Genomic DNA, 18,194 nt, shown 5'->3' on the forward strand with positions numbered 1-18,194 from the left:
GCAAACCACATTGCCATGTAAGTACCTATGCAACAATCCTGCATGTTGTTTACATGTACCCCATTACCTGAAACGCAATAAAAATACATATATATATATATATATATAATATAATAAAGTGTTGAGAGAAAAAAAGAGAGAGAAAGACATCAGATACATTGGAAATTAAAGAGGGCTGGGCCAAGATCAGATAACCACTGTACATTTTTTTAAATAATGTTTAAATATAAAATACATGTTAATGAAATTACAACCTAATAAATTTATTCAATCTTTTATAGCCACACATTTTATAACAAACTGTCTGATGGAAAAGTAACTGCACTAATTTAGCTGACTTCCAAAAGACACTGGTACACTTTAAAAAACGAATAAGGCATTAAGCATATGAAGACATCAGTAAACAGGAAGTTGGGTGGATAGGTCTCCCTATTTCTTCAATAGGACCCTGAGAAGTTTACCTCCTTGAAACAAAAACACCTCCCTAGGGTCCTGGAGGCAGACAAGTCAACAAAAAGAAGAGATAACTGGAAAAAGGGTGTGTAGGGGGAGGGAGGGACATTACCCTTACTATATTATTTACTCTATAGCCCTGGAGGTAGGCTATTACCAATGTCCAGGCTACAAAGGAATTGAAAACATTTTTTAGTGTAATTCCACTTTAATGAGGGATGGGGAAGTGGAGTGCAACTGTCCACTATGACTGATCTGATCTAAAAATGATAAATTTAAAAAGTGAAAATAACTTTACCTGATAGAAACCGGGAATAATTAGGGGCCGGGCGCAGAACCTCACGTCTGTAATCCCGGCACTCTGGGAGGCCAAGTCGGGTGGACTGCTTAAGGTCAAGAGTTCAAGACTAGCCTGGCCAACATGGTGAAACCCGTCTCTACCAAAACACAACAACTAGCTGGACATGGGGTGGGGGGGCCTGTAATCCCAGCCACTAGGGAAGCTGGGGCAGGAGACTTGCTTAACAAAGAGACGGACACTGCAGTGAACTTGAGATCATGCCCCCTGCACTCCAGCCTGAGCAACAAAGTGAGACTCCATCTCAAAAAAAAAAAAAAGAAAAGAAAAAAAAGAGAGAAACTGGGAATAATTCGTTTATTACAAAAACATTAGTTTGAACGATGACTTTCCTAAGGCATTGAGAAAAGTATTTACATTTATCTTTCAAATAACATGACCTGCAAACAATTTCAGCTACATTAATGGAACATTTTCTAAATTGTGTGGGTACTGAGAAAGGAACCAGCTGCCAGACAATTTCACTGCATGCCCACTATGCTCATACAATGGTCATTAACTACCAAGATTCTGGCTACCACTATTTCTTCTTCCTCATGTTTGCTTTGGGGCACTTTTTATGATCCTATGGATATTTTCTAACCTGTCCCTGATCCTAAACAAAGAATCTGTTCTAGAGGAGTGATGATATTCAAAGTATTAGACATATAAGACATTTAACATCTAGAAAACCAAATTATATTTTGTTCCATTCTAAGCCAATTATGAGTAAAACTAAGTCACAAGATTTATGTCTATCTTAGGAGATGAACTAGAATGACTTAATTCCAGCTGCTTCCTCAATAATTACACCAATAATAAAAGCAGAAAGTAACAAGCTAAATAATCAAAAGAATTTCAACTCAGTGCAGACTTACAAGGTACAACACACAATGTTCTTTCCTTTAATCTGTTAAACATTCCCAAGTTTCAAAACCACAGAACTAGAATGAACCCATATCATACCACCTAGTCCAGCAACCAACAGTTTTTTAAAGAAACACATCCAAACAGAAAGACACAGATTCTCACCATCAGGAAACTGACACTGTGGTTGAGAGAATGGTCAAAATAACACGACCGTTCTGAATTACAGGTACAAGAAGCTATATGAGAAACATATCCACTGTATTCATATCCATTTCATGGATAATTTTTCTATATTAGTATAGGCATATCATCTAAAGAAAACACAGTAATTAGAAGCAACTAACTGGCATACAAATTTACATTCCAAATGTTTCCAACAAACTGGATAAGACCCAGGAATATGTATTGAGAAACTAGTTCTGTCCTGGTATTAACAAGCAGGGAGGGGTGGACAGGTTACCAAAGCTGCCAGGCCACAATGTCTTCAACTACAACGTGGAAAAAACTAGGCAAAGGATGGCAAGTGTTTAAATTAACTAGTTAGTGACCATCTCAAGCATTCCGCTGAAACTGCTAGATTTCTTTAAGTAAAAAGCTATGTCCTGTGTTCCTTGTCCTCGGAAGTTGGGTGTATGTTTGAGATGGTGCTACTGCCTTAACATAAGAGTGTTCCCATCGTTTTTCCAGTAGCAGCAACCTGCTGCACTCCTCAGTCCCACTTGTGAGCAATGACTGCAATTCAGCCCTCAGCAGCTATGAAACATTGCTGTGTAACTAAGTACTTCCCTGATTCTGAACAGCAGATAATAACATCTTACATTTATTGATGTTTCTTATAAAGCTGGCACTGTTCTAACCACTTAACCCGTATTAACACATTTAATCCTCACAACAATCTCTCTGATACAGATTTTACTATCACCATCCCTGTTTTACAGAGGAAACAATGAGGCACAAGTTACCAGGTAGAAGAGCTTACCCAAGGCTTCAAAGTGGGTGACACAACCAGAACCTGACCTTAAGCAGTCTGGCTCCGGATCTACTTTTAAACATCCTGCTTACTGCTTCTTTGTCAACTGAACAGTGATTAAACCCACAACTTCAGTTGTTAGTGCACTGCGCAAGCCAGATGCCCGGGCTTCGGGGCAGTATAAGTCAATATTTTATCTGCAGTCATGAAATGTTTACTCTTTCCAACGGGCCTGGATTCTGGCGAATTGCGTTCATATTACCCATACCTTGGACATCAGTACATCACCTCATTTGACATATATTTTAAATCAAAACAATCTCAAAAATCATCACTCCACCACATAAAATAAACCCTCTGTTTAGAATGCTCAGGAAATGCAGGTTTTAGGGATGAGACAATTCTCTCATTAACAGAACATTAGTCAGAAAATTAGGAGGGAAGTGGTGATTCCTAAAACATCAGCACTATGAAGAGAACCTCTGACAAGTGGTAATTGTAAAGGGCTTTGCAACTGTTATTCTGAACATCATCTCTCACAGTACAGGTGTGTGGAAGGCACATGGCACATGAGATTTAACTGAATGATAAATACTAACCACCCTCACCCCCCCCCCCCCCCCCCCCAGTAGGAGGGTGATATTTTTAATAAAAACCACTTAACCCCTTCATTAAACAAGTGTAAATTTGGCAAAAAAAAAAAAAAAAAAAAAAAGACTTCAAGGAGTAAAAGTACAAAATAATTTTCACAAAATTTGTGATATACATATTACATTCCAATGTGTAGATTATCTTCAAGTGTTTCCACTGCACCTTTTTACCTATCACTGCACTTCAGATCAAGTACATTTAAACAAACCAACCATGGGCTTGTCTCCAAATTCAAAATAGAGGTTATCAAATGAAATTTTGTGTTTTTTGTATTTCCATCCCCAATATCCACAATGTAACAAGAAATTTATACTCAAGCTTCTAATCTTTAAAGTAAAATACACAGAGAATAGACCTATAAAACTTAAATGGAATAATTAAGAACATTTTGAAAGAAATCTTAGGAGGAAACCATAAAAGAAAAAGCATTCTAGTTGTTGAAAGAATGTTATTGACAGTGACTAATGGACTATGCTCCCCAATAAAAAAGAAGTGGGGCTCATGTACAGACATTATATAATATGTACATAATGTATCTTTAAGCTTAATGTCTTTCTTAAAAGACATTTTAAAAGTTTTAATATATTATTTCCAAGTGAACCTCCCTGCACCCCACCTTAGAAGCACTAATACTTAAAAAATTCATGATTTCCAATCTCCTCTAGTCCCAGACTTAAAGCAACAAAATAGTTTTTCCCAATACAAAATGTTTTAAATTAACTACCATTAATAGAAATCATTTTTTTCACCAAAGTAAGGGCCAAATTTCCAGCTCTACATTTCCCATTCCTAAACTTTGTTTGCAATGAGGACTCATGTAACGATGTGGGTTGTGTGTTCCTTTTTAAAGCAAGAAGCAATGACACAAGGTGTAAAGACAGTAGTGTCATACAATCAAGACAACGAGACAGGTATATACGGTTGGCCATTCATTAAACAGCTCTTTCCAGACTTGACCCGATATAACCTGTTAATTCCACCCATATTGTGCTTACCCTCCTCTGACTCCTGAAATTTCTTGTGTATGCTTAAAAAGCCAAGGGCCATGAAAAACAGAGCAACTCCGCTCTGTGTATTTACAAAGAAATTTTTATGAAGCACGAATTAGGTTCACTGCTTGAAACTTACAGACCACATAACAAAACCACAAAAAGGAAACTAAGTCCAGTGAGAGTGGTAAATATTTTTGTTACAATACTGTTTATTGGGTTACTCCTAGCTGCCAATTTCTTCCCGAGTTTTGGCTCTCTCCAGTGCAGATTTATTCACAGACTTCAGGTAACGAGGCTCTGCGTTTAAATACCACCTCAGTGCTACTGGCCACTGCCTAAGAGTACTCTTCCACTTCACTGAATACCTGTACCAAAACAACCCAGCTGGGTCCCCTTCAGCCCTCTGAAGCAACCCCTGTAGAGCGCTCCTTGGCCTGTTGTAGTGGAGGCATGTGATGAGAGAATCTGCACCAGCTGTTTCTAATTACCTCTCAAGCTGGGGCGAATGACTCAGCAACCCAACTTTTTTTTAAAGCGTCATCCTACCTTGTTAACCAACCAACATACTGAACCATAGCAAACCACTTGACAGAACCATAGGTTAAACAGCAATACAAGAGTCAGTACACCAAAGCTACTCTACTCCAAGCTGACTCACCAGGAACCTTTTTTTCCCTGGGCTACTTTAAGATGTCCAAAGGCAGAAGTGGCAAGTGCCTCCTAGCCCAGCCCATCCCTTGCACCACTACCCAAAGACCAGGAAGAAGCAAGCCGACCTCTTCCCATTTCTCTGCTTGACTACGTGAAGCGCTCAAGCGCTCCGCCACTAACACATCTGGGATTTCCACCCTTTAATCTTCTGAATTGCCTTCAATGCAAACCCTCTGGGATGTAAAGAGTGTTCAAATATATGAACAAATTCCCATAGCATCCGCCATGGGTAACAGTCCCTACACCTAGATAATTCTCCAAAAAGCATAGCATCCTACAAAAAGTCTTTGTTCCTCCAAGCATGACATTGTAGCTTGTTTTTCCCATACACTTTCTTTCACAATTACTACTACACTTTACCTGGAATCAGCACACATTTTACGCAGAAGCCTCACTCCATAAAAGCATTCCGCACAATTCTACTCAATGACATGCAACTGCTGTGTAAGAATGAGAAAGCAACGGCACTCGTGTTACATTACACGAGCACAAAGCTGGTGTCTCCAGAATCAACGCCCACTCTCACCATATTGTGCGAGGCTTAATTACAAAGCGTGGGCAAAACTCCAACAAAGGGAGTCCTGGGATCTCCGGTCCCCGAAGCCAGTCTTCGCTAAATCCAGCTCAGCACGGTGGCCTTCTCTCCCCTGCCACAAACTCGGCCTTTCTCACGCGACTGCACGCGCGACAGGCACCAGACTGGGGAGACGCGAGGTTGGGCATACGGTGGGAGGTGGCGGAGGACAAAACGGGGCCCCAGCCGCGAGGGCGGTGCTGATGTGTCACAGCCCGAGCGGGCCCCGGGCGAGGGGCCGGGCTGGAGCCCGAGGGCTTGGGGCGGGGACCCCGCGGCCACCGGCCCCCGCCCGCCCCGAGTAAAGTACGGCGCGCGCGGGTAAACAACAGCTCCGGCCACGGAAGGGGGTTCGGGCGCCGACGGGACGCCCCTTCCGGCGTCGCGGCCACTTCCAGGACTCGGACGGCAGGCGCCCCCCGAGCCCCGCCCAGTCCAGAAAGAGCCGCCTCCGGCCCGCCCGCGCCTCCCCCAGACCTGCCCGCGGGCCTCCCCTCACAGGCCCGCCGCCCCGACCGCGCCAGCCCTCCCGGAGAAGGCCGGCAAGACGACCGAGCCACTCACCAGAGCTGAGGCGCGGCGCTGCCCGACTGACTGCAGCGAGCGAACCCGGCGGGCGGTGAGGGCAGCGGTCAGGTGACTCACTCCTTCCGCGCGGCCAGCCGCCCCCTCCCTTCTGCGCCGCTCTGCCGCCGCCACCTCGCGGCGCCAAAACCCCGCCCGCCCGCTGGAGGCCCCGCCCCCGGCGCCGAGGCCCCGCCCCGCCGCCCTCGAGGCGGCTGTCAGCGAACGAGCGAGCGCGGTTTCTCGGGCCGGGGTCGCAGTGGCCGGAAGCCCACGCGGGGAGTTGCAGGGAGGGGGCATAAGGGCCAGGGCGGGGCGGGGCCTCGGGGAGGGGGCGGTGGGGGTCCCTGAACTGACTTCCACTCGAGGACCAACTCCTCTCCCTTCTGAGGGCAGAACCGAAAGGCCGAGCGCCCCCTCGCCCCGGGAGCTGCAGGACGCCCTAATGCAGCCGCGCCGCAGCCTGCCTGTGTGCCCGCGGACAGCAGGAGGGAGAACGGGCGCTGGCCCCACAAGGCTCGCTTTACCCCCTTGAAAGCTCCTCGGCTGCCTGCCCTGGGGGTGGCGGGCGCCCAGCTTCACCGGGTATTTGAGCTTGCTGGTGGGCACATATGAAGTGCGTCCAGGTTTTTGTGGAGAGCGTCTAGCAGTTGCTCTACATCTGACAGTGAAACAAGGGAGCCCACGACAGGTGTTCCCTTTTCAATGTCGCTGCCAGGAAGCTTCCAGACAGGTTCAGCGCCCAGTGGTGTAGCCGGCCCATCTCGAGCCTGGGTTCCTCTGTCATCTTTTGGTGCTTTTTCTGGTGTTGATCCAACTGTCAGTTTTAAAATTATGTTCCCAAGCCATTTAACACTTCTGGGGTTCAAAGCACTGGCCGTCAGCAGAGAGGGGTGCACGCGCAGCGGAGGGGTCTGTGCACGCCAACCCCACAAGGTTCACAGCGGAAATGGCACGGACCTTGAGGCCTGTAGCCAAAGAACGATTTGTGTGAAGGGATTTTGTTGTTAGCTTTGGAGACAGCAACAAGAAGACAGACCTGGAGTTCCTGGGGCAAAAAGGATACCTAGATAAATAATTCAGGTATTATCACTAACATGACTGCATTTGCACCCACAGGCTGTGGGACTTGGGGACGTTTGAGTTACCTCCAAAATACATGAGAAAATCACATACGTGAAGTTGGATGGGAGTGCAAGGGGTGAAGTGATACATTATGATCTAGAATTACGGGGGGGGGGGTGCTTCCTGGAGGAGGTGACATTTGCATTGGGTCTTAATTGGGAAGAGTGGAACCCAGCAGTCCAGAGGTAAGAGGTTCTTAGCATCCCAGGCTGCCTGAGTTCATGGGAGTGCAGATACTTAGTGAAACATGAGGAAAGGACACTTGGAAACACACCATGAAAGAAGGATTGGAGTTCTTACAGACACATGGGAGTGTCCGAGGCTTTATTCTGCTTCCACTCTGAGCCAGTGGAATTATAGTCTTTCTTTTTTCTACAGCTATCCAGTTTCTTCTAGGGGAAGATCAAACCTTCCTCTTTGGGAAGAGCTCTTGCTTCTTTAGATAATAGCAGTGACATTTGCTAGCCTGAAAATTATGATGTATGCCCTGATATGTTTAATTATTTGAGAAGTTCTCACAAAGATATAGCAATGTGCTGAGAGTATCAACACAGGTGAGTGACTCTCAAGCTTCAGTATGGGTAAGAACATTTGGGGTGCTTGTTAAAATGCAGATTCCTGGATCCCATCCCCCAAAGATTCTAATTTTGTAGATCTGAGTAGGCCTACGGATCTGCATTTTTAATAGTGAAGCAGATGGTCTTCACATCTCACTTAAGTACTGAGTTAGAGATTATGGCACGTAGTAGGGACAGGACAAAAAATGAAATTGGAGAGTGAGATGAAACTGAGTCAGTATGAAAAGGGCCTCATGTGTTGCACCTGGAGTTTGAACTTTATCCCATGGGCTGCAAGAAGTGAGTAGGAGTTTTTAAGTCATGTGGTTGTTTTTAAAAGCTAATTCTGGTATTGAGAAGGAATGGGAGTGGAGGGAGTGGAAACAGATTGTAGGCTGAATGAAGGAATGAATGAATGATGATACTCAGTAAAAGATGTGGCACTTTTTGTTTTCAGTATTCTCTTGCTTTGAACCAAAACCACTTATAATATATTTCTTTTAAAACCTGAATATCAGTGTAAATATTCACAAACAACTATGTGTCCTGACCTATGCCTTCTGGACTTCCAGAGTTAGCATTAACATTGTTAGCTACCAGGCCAACAAACCTTGAGTAATCCTACTGTACGCAGAATCAAGAAAAGAGGCTACATCATTGGTCAACTTTTAAGAACATCAGCCTCAAGATCTTTTGCATTAACTCATACATTTATTAAAATATGTTACTATAACAGATTTTTAAAAATTATCTTGGGGTTATAATGAGACGTGCTTCTGCTCAATTCCTATTGAAGAAAAAATATTTAGATTTGGGGACCAAGAAAAAAAATTGTGATTGCTTTTTTTTTTCTTTTTCTTTTTTTTTTGGAAACAGTCTCTCACTGTGTCACCCAGGTTGGAGTGCAGTGACAAGTGATTTTGGCTCACTGAACCTCTGCCTCCCAGATTCAAGCGATTCTCTTGCCTCAGCCTCTTGAATAGCTGGAATTACAGGTGCCCACCACCAGGCCCAGCTAAGTTTCGTATTTTTAGTAGAAACAGGGTTTCACTATGTTGGCTAGGCTGATCTCCAACTCCTGACCTCAAATGATCCACCTTCCTTGGCCTCCCAAAATGCTGGGATTACAGGCATGTGTCACCATGCCCAGCCGATTTCTTTCAATTGGTATTGATAATAGTTTGAAACTGGGATGAGTAGACTAGTATTGTGGTCTTTCTGTTCCTTACATCAGCTGGGTCCAAGTTCTTGTCTCACAACCAGGAAAAATAAGGGTCACAGACACTAGAGAGTGAGTGGAGTGGAAATGATTAAGTGAAAAGAAAGCTCTTGGCAAAGAGGGAATGTGGGGAGTGGTTCCCCTACCCAAAAGTGGGAAAATCCCCTCTCATGTGGCTGAGCCTGGGGCTTGTATGCACTCAGAATGGGAAGTCCATGATGATTGGTTTGTGAGCATGCAAAAACAGGTTAAAGCAAAGACACCAGTCAAAGGTGGGCAAAACAGTGTCGAAAACCAATTAGAAAGGGTAGATATATGTGAGTTAGGTGAAGGGTGGGAATCAATCAGGAGAAAGCGTGCCAAACAGGAAGGCAAGTTCTCAGTCAGGTCTGAGGATTTACTTGTAGTTTGACTTTCAGGCTTTAAACTGTCTTCAGCTTGGAGGTGGTGTTTCACCGGGGACCCACCCCTATCTGTGTAGGCATTTGACTGCTTCCTGTTGCTATCGCTAGTAGCACAACATAAAGATTCTGTGCCACTGTTTCACAGTGATTTGCAATTAGTGCTTGTTTTGTCATGTAGTTTTGTTTTTAGTGCATTATTCTTTAGGAAAATTTATCCATGAAGCTTGGGCATCACAGCTTACTGCTATGTCCTTGATTTATACTTATTGACTGTGAGAAGTGACAGCCAGTTTTTCTGCTGTGAGCAGGTTTGTCGATATACAACACCGTTCACAAGATGTTATATATGTGCATAGCACATTTCTTTCAAAAATGATATTTCCAATTTTTCCAAGCATACATATCCTCTTTCTAACCATCATACTGATTTTTATTACCAAAATAAAATCTTATCATTAAATTAACACTGAAAACAATTTAAATAACTATAAACCACAGTTAAGGAATGATTTTTAGTAAAAGCTGGATATATACACCATCATTTTCTCCTCTAATAACGGGTTGCCTTGCCTGGCTCTCAGAAATGAGGGAGCTAAATCATACAGATAGGTGACATTTTCATGGCTATAAGGAACACAATAGCATAATATTTGGACAATGACACATAATACTTATCCTGGAAAAACTTTGATGTGTAGTCAGTATAACCCTTGTCCCCTCTGTCCTCCCTAACCTCAGGAAAGATCCACACATCCACATTTATTCCCTGCCCACCTTCAGTTTTGAATACTCATTTCCACAAATGTAACATGACATCTATAACTCTTACAAATCTGTATAACCTCTACAGCCTCCCCAAAACTTCATTCCCTCCATCTTCACTGTGGTAGCTCCTTTTGTAAGTATTCATTCACTAAGTCAATCAACAAAATATTGGGGGGCAAAAAAACTAGGCGTTAAACTGGGGGATTATCAACATAAAACAAACACAAGTCTCCCCACTTGAAAAACTGCTATTTGACACCTGTATCCTAAGATGTGATTATGGATTGAAGTCATAGCACCTCTGCTCCCAGGTTGGAAGGTTTTATGGAAAATGAACATATTTTATTAGAAGACAGTGAGAACTTTCCAGAGCAGATGAGTAAACACACCCTCGTGTTTACTTGATAACTGAAATCAAAGATAAGGTGTAGCCTCTAGTTTGAAATGTTACCAAGTCTAAGATAAAGATACAGGCAGAAAAATGAAAAGGAAAAAGCCAATTTTGAAGCAGAAGAACTCAGCAGGATGGGCCAAATCATGAAAGAGGTACTGCTCAGATACCAGATTTAATGACAACCAAAGTGGCCCAAATAGGAAAAATATACATTGTGCTTCTGAAAACCAGTAGGTGGTTTCAGTGGACTAAAGATGGCCACAAATTCTTATCATTTTCCCTGTCAAGAATGGAAGTTTTTCATCATCTTGAATCTGGCTCTGTGACTGCATATCCAAGAAGACACTGCAGAAGTGATGCGCTGCCAGTTCTGGATCTAGTCTTTCACAAGACTGTCAGCCTCCACTTCCTCTTTCTTCCAGTGAGCTCTCTTGGGACACCCTCTCTCAGAACCAAGCCACTGTGCATGGAACATGTGTAGCCTCTTCACTCAGGAACCCCAGCAGAGCAACTAGCCAGTACTAAGCATCAAGTGCCAGTCACGTGAGTGAGCCAACTTGGATATTCTCTGGGCATCACAGCTTACTGCTATGTGATATCCATCACAGCTTACTGCTGCTATATCCAAACACCAAAGATATAGTCACTAGTCAAGTCTATACAAAAGAACCTTCCAGTTGAGCCCAGCCAACACATAGAATTATGAAATAATAAAATGATTACTGTTTAAAGTCATGAAATTTTGCAGTTTTTTATAATGAAAATCAAGATTAAATAAAATATCTGATGACTAAAATGGAGCATGAAAATGGAGTTAAGTTTGTAAGAAGAACCACAACCCCCATGATCAGGACTTAGAGGAAAGTTCAGGTAAATAAAATATGTGGAAAATGCTGTTTCATTTTAAACCTGTGTCAAGCTCCTACACCTAAAGTTGCACTTGACATTTTCCTCCATTAGAAATCCATTGTGCTACAAATTTTCTCTCATTCTGTTACATATACTTATATAATGAAGTAGAGACATTGCTATTCTCTCATAAGCTAATACCACAAAGTGTTTATATATATATGTATTATGTACATATATTTTATATATTAACATATATAAAAATATATTTTATACATATTTAAATGTTTAAGTGTTTTGCACATATTTATACATATTTATCACCATATATATATACACGTGCATATACACACACACACACACACACACACATACAGATAAATGCTAGGGGATAGAAGGTGAGACCCTCAGAATCTTGGATGTAGCCTGACTGCTCTGTATGCAACCGGGGAGGAGTGAGGGTAGAAGAAAGTAGAGTTACAGCCAGAAAGGTGGCAGAGACTGCCCAAAGCTTCATGTAACCAGTCCCTCAAGTCTGCAGAAAATTTACTAAATGTTTGGTGCCAATGCCTTCCTGCATAGTCAGCGATGCTTATGCTTGGTACTGAATCAGAGACGGCACCTACAGTGCCTTCAGCCATAGTTACACATCTGCAAAAGACAGAAAAATCCAGCCTGATAGCTTTGTTCCATGTATTTGTTGGTGTTTACACCAAGGATTGTAGCCTGCAGCTCTTGATCTTTTATTTTGAAAAGTCACAGGAGTAGTAAAGGTTACCCTATAACATACCTGTTTTAATAAATGTATTCTCAAAATTTTAATGCAAAAGTGGCACAACCAGGAGAGGTGCCATGTTTTGACTCATGTTTTTACTTCACCTCTTCATATACTACTTCATTTAGTGATCTCCATCAGGTTCTCATTCAGTTTCTCAATACAGGCCAATTTTGCCTCTGCAGGAGATATTTTTAGGGGGTGGGTGGTACTAGCATCTAGTGGGTAGAGGCTGGAGATGCTGCAAAATGTTCTACAATGCACAGGACAGTGCCCATGAGTAAAATACTTCATGAATAAAGATACATCATTCACCATTAAGAACAAAGAATTATCTGGCCCAGATTTCCACAGAACCAAGGTTGAGAAACCGTGACCTAGAGATATTCATGCCTTAATATGAGAAACGTGTGTATAAATTAAAAGAAAGTGTAAGGGAATAAAGGAACTAAGTGGAAAGAGAAAGTGGAGCCATGAAAGAAGCTAAAAAAATACATATTGTAAAACATGTATCTTTGATAAGGATGAGACGCAGATTCATCTGTAGCTTCCTGGCAGCCAGGTAAAAAGATAAACCAGTTAAGTAATCATGAGCTGAGGGCTGAGTGGCCACTGTGAGAAGTACTGAACTCCTAGTTGAGAGACTGTGGGCACAGGTTGTCATCACAACAGCCTCGTCCCTGGACTGAGGTGCCATACACAGGAAGCACTTTGGAAAGGGAGGAAAATGATTAATCTTTGAATAAGAACTACTGGGTCAGAGGAGATACGGATATTAGCATGAAGAGATCGAACAGTCAGTTGATTAGGGGTGCTGGGTTTTTAGCATTGATCACTCCAGATTCCCTCTCCAGCCTCCTCCACACTTCTCTGTACCCTAGGAAGCAGGCCCCTTGGGATGGTATTCATGGTTTCCCCCTGCTCCCTCACTTCCAGTTGATACGGATAATGGCAGATGTCTATAGGAACTCAGCTGTCTGCCTGCCAGGCCATGGGTTGGCTGTGACTATATTCCTGTACCAAAGTCCCCAGCTCCTGCCAGGCCACCCTCACCTAGAGCTAAGCCAAAGCAACATCACTCTAGGACTGGTGATATCTCCCTACTTTGGTTAGCCCTAGGGTGCATCACCCCTTTGGTGGGTTCCCTACCCTCATCTTTGTAAGTGGTTCCATTTGTTTCCAGTCGGTTCCCTGATTGATTCACCAGATTAATAATTGGGAGTAAGGAGAGTGACTATATCACACATCAAAGGAAAGAATGTCAATGTAGTAATGAGAAGTTTGTCAACTCCTAAAGCCAATAAATGGAAAGCTAGAGGTACAAATAGGAGCGTCATACCCCTTGCCCAGCCTAAGACACAATATTTTACTCCTGGGCCCTGATGCTGCAGGGTGGGAGAAGGATGGAAGCACAGGCTACCATGGCTTGGTTCTACTACATTAGCTATCAAGGTCTTCCAACTTTAATTTCTCTTTGATTTCTTTCTAATAATTATTAGGCTTCACATATACATTTACCTACTGGAAGAGATGGGTTGGTTAGTTAGCATCAAAATTTGAAACACTTGTTAGCTATATCCTTACTGTAAATTAAGAAATTATCTTTCCAGTGTTCCCCCTGCCTCTGCAGCTTCAGGTGAATGTGCATCCTAAAGCTGGTAACATCACTGATGTGTCTATAGTTCAGGTTTCTGCATCAGCAAGTTCAAAATCATGATGAGATGACAAGGTAAAGCCTTCAGTGACCTGGTTCAAGTGGTTCCTACTTCATGGAAGCTCCTTCTGTATTCATCATTAGCAGCTTCAGGACTGACCTTTAGATCAGGGATGCTCTATTTTCCATACATTTACCTTGCCCTATATCCCTTTGTGACAGACACTGCTTTGCCCACCCAGTATCCCTTCCTTTCTAACATAATCCTGATTAAATTTGCAATGTACCAACTCAAAACATGCCTTCCCAGATTGCCTTAGCTCTGTGACCTAGTCCTTCTCAACCGCATATAAGCAAATATACACTAGATAGTATTTCCAGAAAAGTTTTTACTTTCCTTATAACAAAAAACTAAATCAGATGAGCTTTTGCCCTCTGCCCTCCTTCCCTTAAATGATTGAAGGAGGAGCTCTTTTCCTTCAATCATGAGGATGAAAACTACAGGCTAAGAACAGCAGAGCAGGAAGCTGGGAAGAAGCTCAGGTCCTTGACGACTTTCTCGAGCAGCCAATTATCCCTGGTTATTGAGTTTACTCTTCTTTTAAAAGCAGAGAAAGAAAACCTTATTCAGTTAACTTTCTAGAGGAGTTTCTATGACAAGAAGCCAAATGCAGTCTTAACTGATACCCTTTCTTAATCCAAGTCCCTCATGTCATTCTGCATAAACATACATGCTAAGAACCCTGAAGTCATGCATCCTCTGTTGTATGGAAGTGAATTGTTATGAAAATATTCAGTGCAATAAACTGAATGTTTGTGTCTCACCAAAACTCATATATTGAAATCCTAATCCCCATTGTAATGGTATTGGGGGTCAGGCCTCTGGAAGGTGATTAGTTCATGAGGATGGAATCTTCATAAATGGAATTAGTGCCCTTATAAAAGGAACCCCAAAAAGCTCCCTCCCGCATACCACCGTGTGAAAACACAACAAGATGGAACCATTTACAACCCAGAAGAGAGCCTTCAGCAGAATCTGACCATGCTGAATCATGGTCTTGGACTTCCAGCCTCTAGAACTGTAAGAAATACGTGCTTGTTGTACAAGCCACTTACTCTGTTAAAGCAGCACAAATCGACCAAGACATTCAACCTACACCTGTGATCCTGGAAGCTAGCAAATTAGTAGCGCTGAATAACAGTATAACAGTGTTGACAGTAATAAAAAAATGTATTTTATGAAATTATGAAGAATATTATTGACTTCAGTATTGCTACCTCCCCTTGGATATAATCAGGTCACACATAAGAAAACACAGATGCAGATAAGCCAGTAAAAATAGTCTGACAAAGTTCCAGGAAATGGCTCTTTCGAAACATGGGATAGCTGCCAAACAAAAAAAAAAAAAAAGGAAATTAAAATCCTTCAAAACAATTTTATGGATTTAAGCTCTACAAAACCACTGGGAAAGCGTAAGACGTTATATGGAATTATTCTGATATTCAGCCTCTTTTATGTGCATTTTATGAAAAAATAACCAATAAAACATGTCGGAATTACATAAATCTTAAAAAGCAGATCCACTTAATGTGGCCAAAATAAACTAAATGTATTTTAAATTCATATCTCTGAACTGAAACTATGGAGTGAGGATATGTTGAATCCCATTTAATAGAAGGAAGTATCTTTTTATACTAGCAATTTGAGAATTTCACCTAGGTAAAAAGAGGCTCTAGTATGAATATTAAGCTTAGAGTTCTAAAAGCATCAATTTAAATTGATTAGAACACTGGAAAATTGCCCACTGGCTAAATAAGATGTCCAGAAGGAATACCATTGGAAATGTTTTTTACATCCCTTAGGAAAAACAGGGAAAATAAATAGAGGGCATATCTTGAATTAACTGCATGTACCCCTTGGGTTTCCAAAAACAGGCTCTAATATAATTTGATTCCTCATCCTTAGCAATGGGAAGTCAAGCGTAAAACCATGTGCAAACACCACATGATGTGGCCTAGGAAAGAAAACATTAATCATAGACATTTCTATCACTTTTAAATAGACGAAATCCATGTTTCTATTAGCAGATACAAACAGATCCGTCTGTCCCCTTATTACTTTTCTAGTTGGTGCCTCAAATCCCTTAAAGATTGGTTATTTGGGGTGAAGGTTTTGCATATTCAGAAATTCTCTATTGAAATACAAGTTCCTTCAAAGGGCAAACATTAAGCCACATTCAAGGACAGTCATAATCACTCTAATGAGAAGCAGCTCATAAAAATACTCATGGTGAATGGGATTTAAATGCATTTTGACAGGAGAGTGGAAGAAAGCATCAAGAGCAGAATGCATGCCACCGTCAGAGCCTGAGAGAAGTTTGGTGGAGCCAGGGAGGGCAGTAGAGGGCACTGAATGCTAAGTAGCAAGAGGATGACAAGAGACAAATTCTGAATTTTGACAGGCGAGCATAGCTTTTGGAAACAAGTGTTACCTATTCAGTAATATTTTTATTAAAAATCCATCTTTAAGATATAGAAAATAAGGCCCTGAGATATTGTAAATTCATTAGTAGAAAAAATGGCGTATATATTATGGAAGTGCAAAAAGTAGGAAAGATTTAAATACATCTATCCACATTCAATCTTCAAAATGTATTTTTGTGAGTCTGCTATTTCATAGATTTTGTTTCATTTAATATGCCAGGAATATCTCAAATGAAAGTACATAAAACAGGAATTATCTCAAATGAAGAAGTTGACTTTTCAGGCCAAAAGCTGGCAAAGGTCTTCAGGCTCATTGACCAAGGCCCTTTCTCCACCTGAAACATTCCCTGAAGATCCTGTAAATAAATACAGGTAAATAAACTTGACCCTATGGATATCAGTAGTGTCTTCTTATATCAATTTATATGCATGTTTTAAAGCTTTATATTATATAGTGTGCAGTAATTTTCTTTTTAAATATGATTTGTAATTATTTTAATAAAAGGTCTGTTAATTCTCTATTATGTCATATGATTTGTAGGAGGTACTTTGATCAATTTTATTTATAATGGTCAAAAGTGGCAAAATCCTGCCCTCTGTGGATTTTGCTGGGAGGGAATATGAAGCAAGCCAAAGATGGCCTAGAATAGAAACTGGAAGGAAGCTACATTAGGCGTCCTGCTATCTGAATCACCAAGTTCAGGAACTAAGTATTTACTAGTCGTAAGTACTTATTGTTCAATTCAGGCTAACAGGAAGTCATTGATAAGAAAGTAGATGAAACAGAAATCAAGGTAGGCTGCTTTTGGAGGGAATTTTGTCCTCATGGAGAGGCATTTCAGCATAGTGATGACAAGCTTGGACTTTAGAGCCAGACTGTTTGAAACCCACTTTTACTACTTACCCATTTGTGCCTGTTTCTTCAACCATAAATTGGGATTATGCTGGTACTTATTACAACACAGTTGTTGCAAATATTAAATGAGTTAACATACAAAGAGCATTTAGAATAGCACAGTTATAAGTATTAGCTTTATTATTACAGAAGCCAAGAATATTTTAGAAAAAACAAGGGTGAAGCAGAAATCAGGTCCTGCCAAAACCTAATTTGCCAATTCTGAGAAGGGACTAGATAGCATCAAGAAATATGAAGATGATGGTACTGAGGATTTTTTAGCTTTGAAGTTATGTAAGAGGAATACTAATCATTCCTTACTGTGAAACTATCAAAAAGATATTATCCTAACTTAAATTCCAGTTACGAACTAATTTGATGATGGCCTTTGGAATAGAGGAGATATATATATATATATATGTGTGTGTGTGTGTGTGCAATAAACTGAATGTTTGTGTCTCATCAAAATTCGTATGTCGAAATCCTAACCCCCATTGTAATGGTATTAGTGTGTGTGTGTGCGCGCGCGTAGGCACGCGCACACGCACACATCTTTAAAAGCATCTTCTTTGAAAAAGTGAAAACAAATCTGTGAAAACAGCCTCACAAGGAATAGGCTGGAGTTGAAGTGCACAGTGTTGGTGATCCACCCAGACCCTTCAGATCCCTTTAACTGTTTTTGTGCACCTCTCTGCTCTTGCTCTTGATGGCCAGCCCTTCTTTGGAAGACTTGCCTCATGCTAATGAAGCTGCTTCCCACCCCCATCCCCTGCACGTGTTGATTCAAAAATGCCTGCAAATTTACCTCTCTCTGGATGTTGCTTAGCTGCTGGGCACAGGAGTATAGAAGCCAAGCTCCCCTACCTCACGTTATTCTCCCCTATCTGTGGGATCGGGCCACGCCTATCTTCCACAGGATTTATGTCCAATATTGCACCTTGTTTGGCTTCC

The 18,194-nt window shown here is 41.7% G+C and overlaps 1 protein-coding gene across 9 annotated transcripts in view; it reads right to left on the minus strand.

Annotated features, from left to right (window-relative positions):
* The window catches only part of BACH1 (BTB domain and CNC homolog 1), a 47,319-nt gene extending 41,040 nt beyond the window's left edge, over positions 1 to 6,279 (minus strand). For 2 of the 9 annotated variants that reach the window (XM_032277078.1, XM_032277076.1), the window contains exon 1: positions 5,511 to 5,902. The gene's annotated coding sequence lies outside the window, so the exon portion shown is untranslated. Of the gene's footprint in view, positions 1 to 5,344; positions 5,905 to 6,122 lie in introns of those variants that run through there. The other 7 variants (XM_032277077.1, XM_032277073.1, XM_032277072.1 and 4 more) reach the window with 6 other exon arrangements.
* Positions 6,280 to 18,194: the final 11,915 nt, after the last annotated feature.

Source organism: Sapajus apella, unplaced genomic scaffold (assembly GCF_009761245.1).
Source record: "Sapajus apella isolate SASKATOON/1434 unplaced genomic scaffold, GSC_monkey_1.0 scaffold8, whole genome shotgun sequence".
NCBI lineage: Eukaryota > Metazoa > Chordata > Mammalia > Primates > Cebidae > Sapajus > Sapajus apella.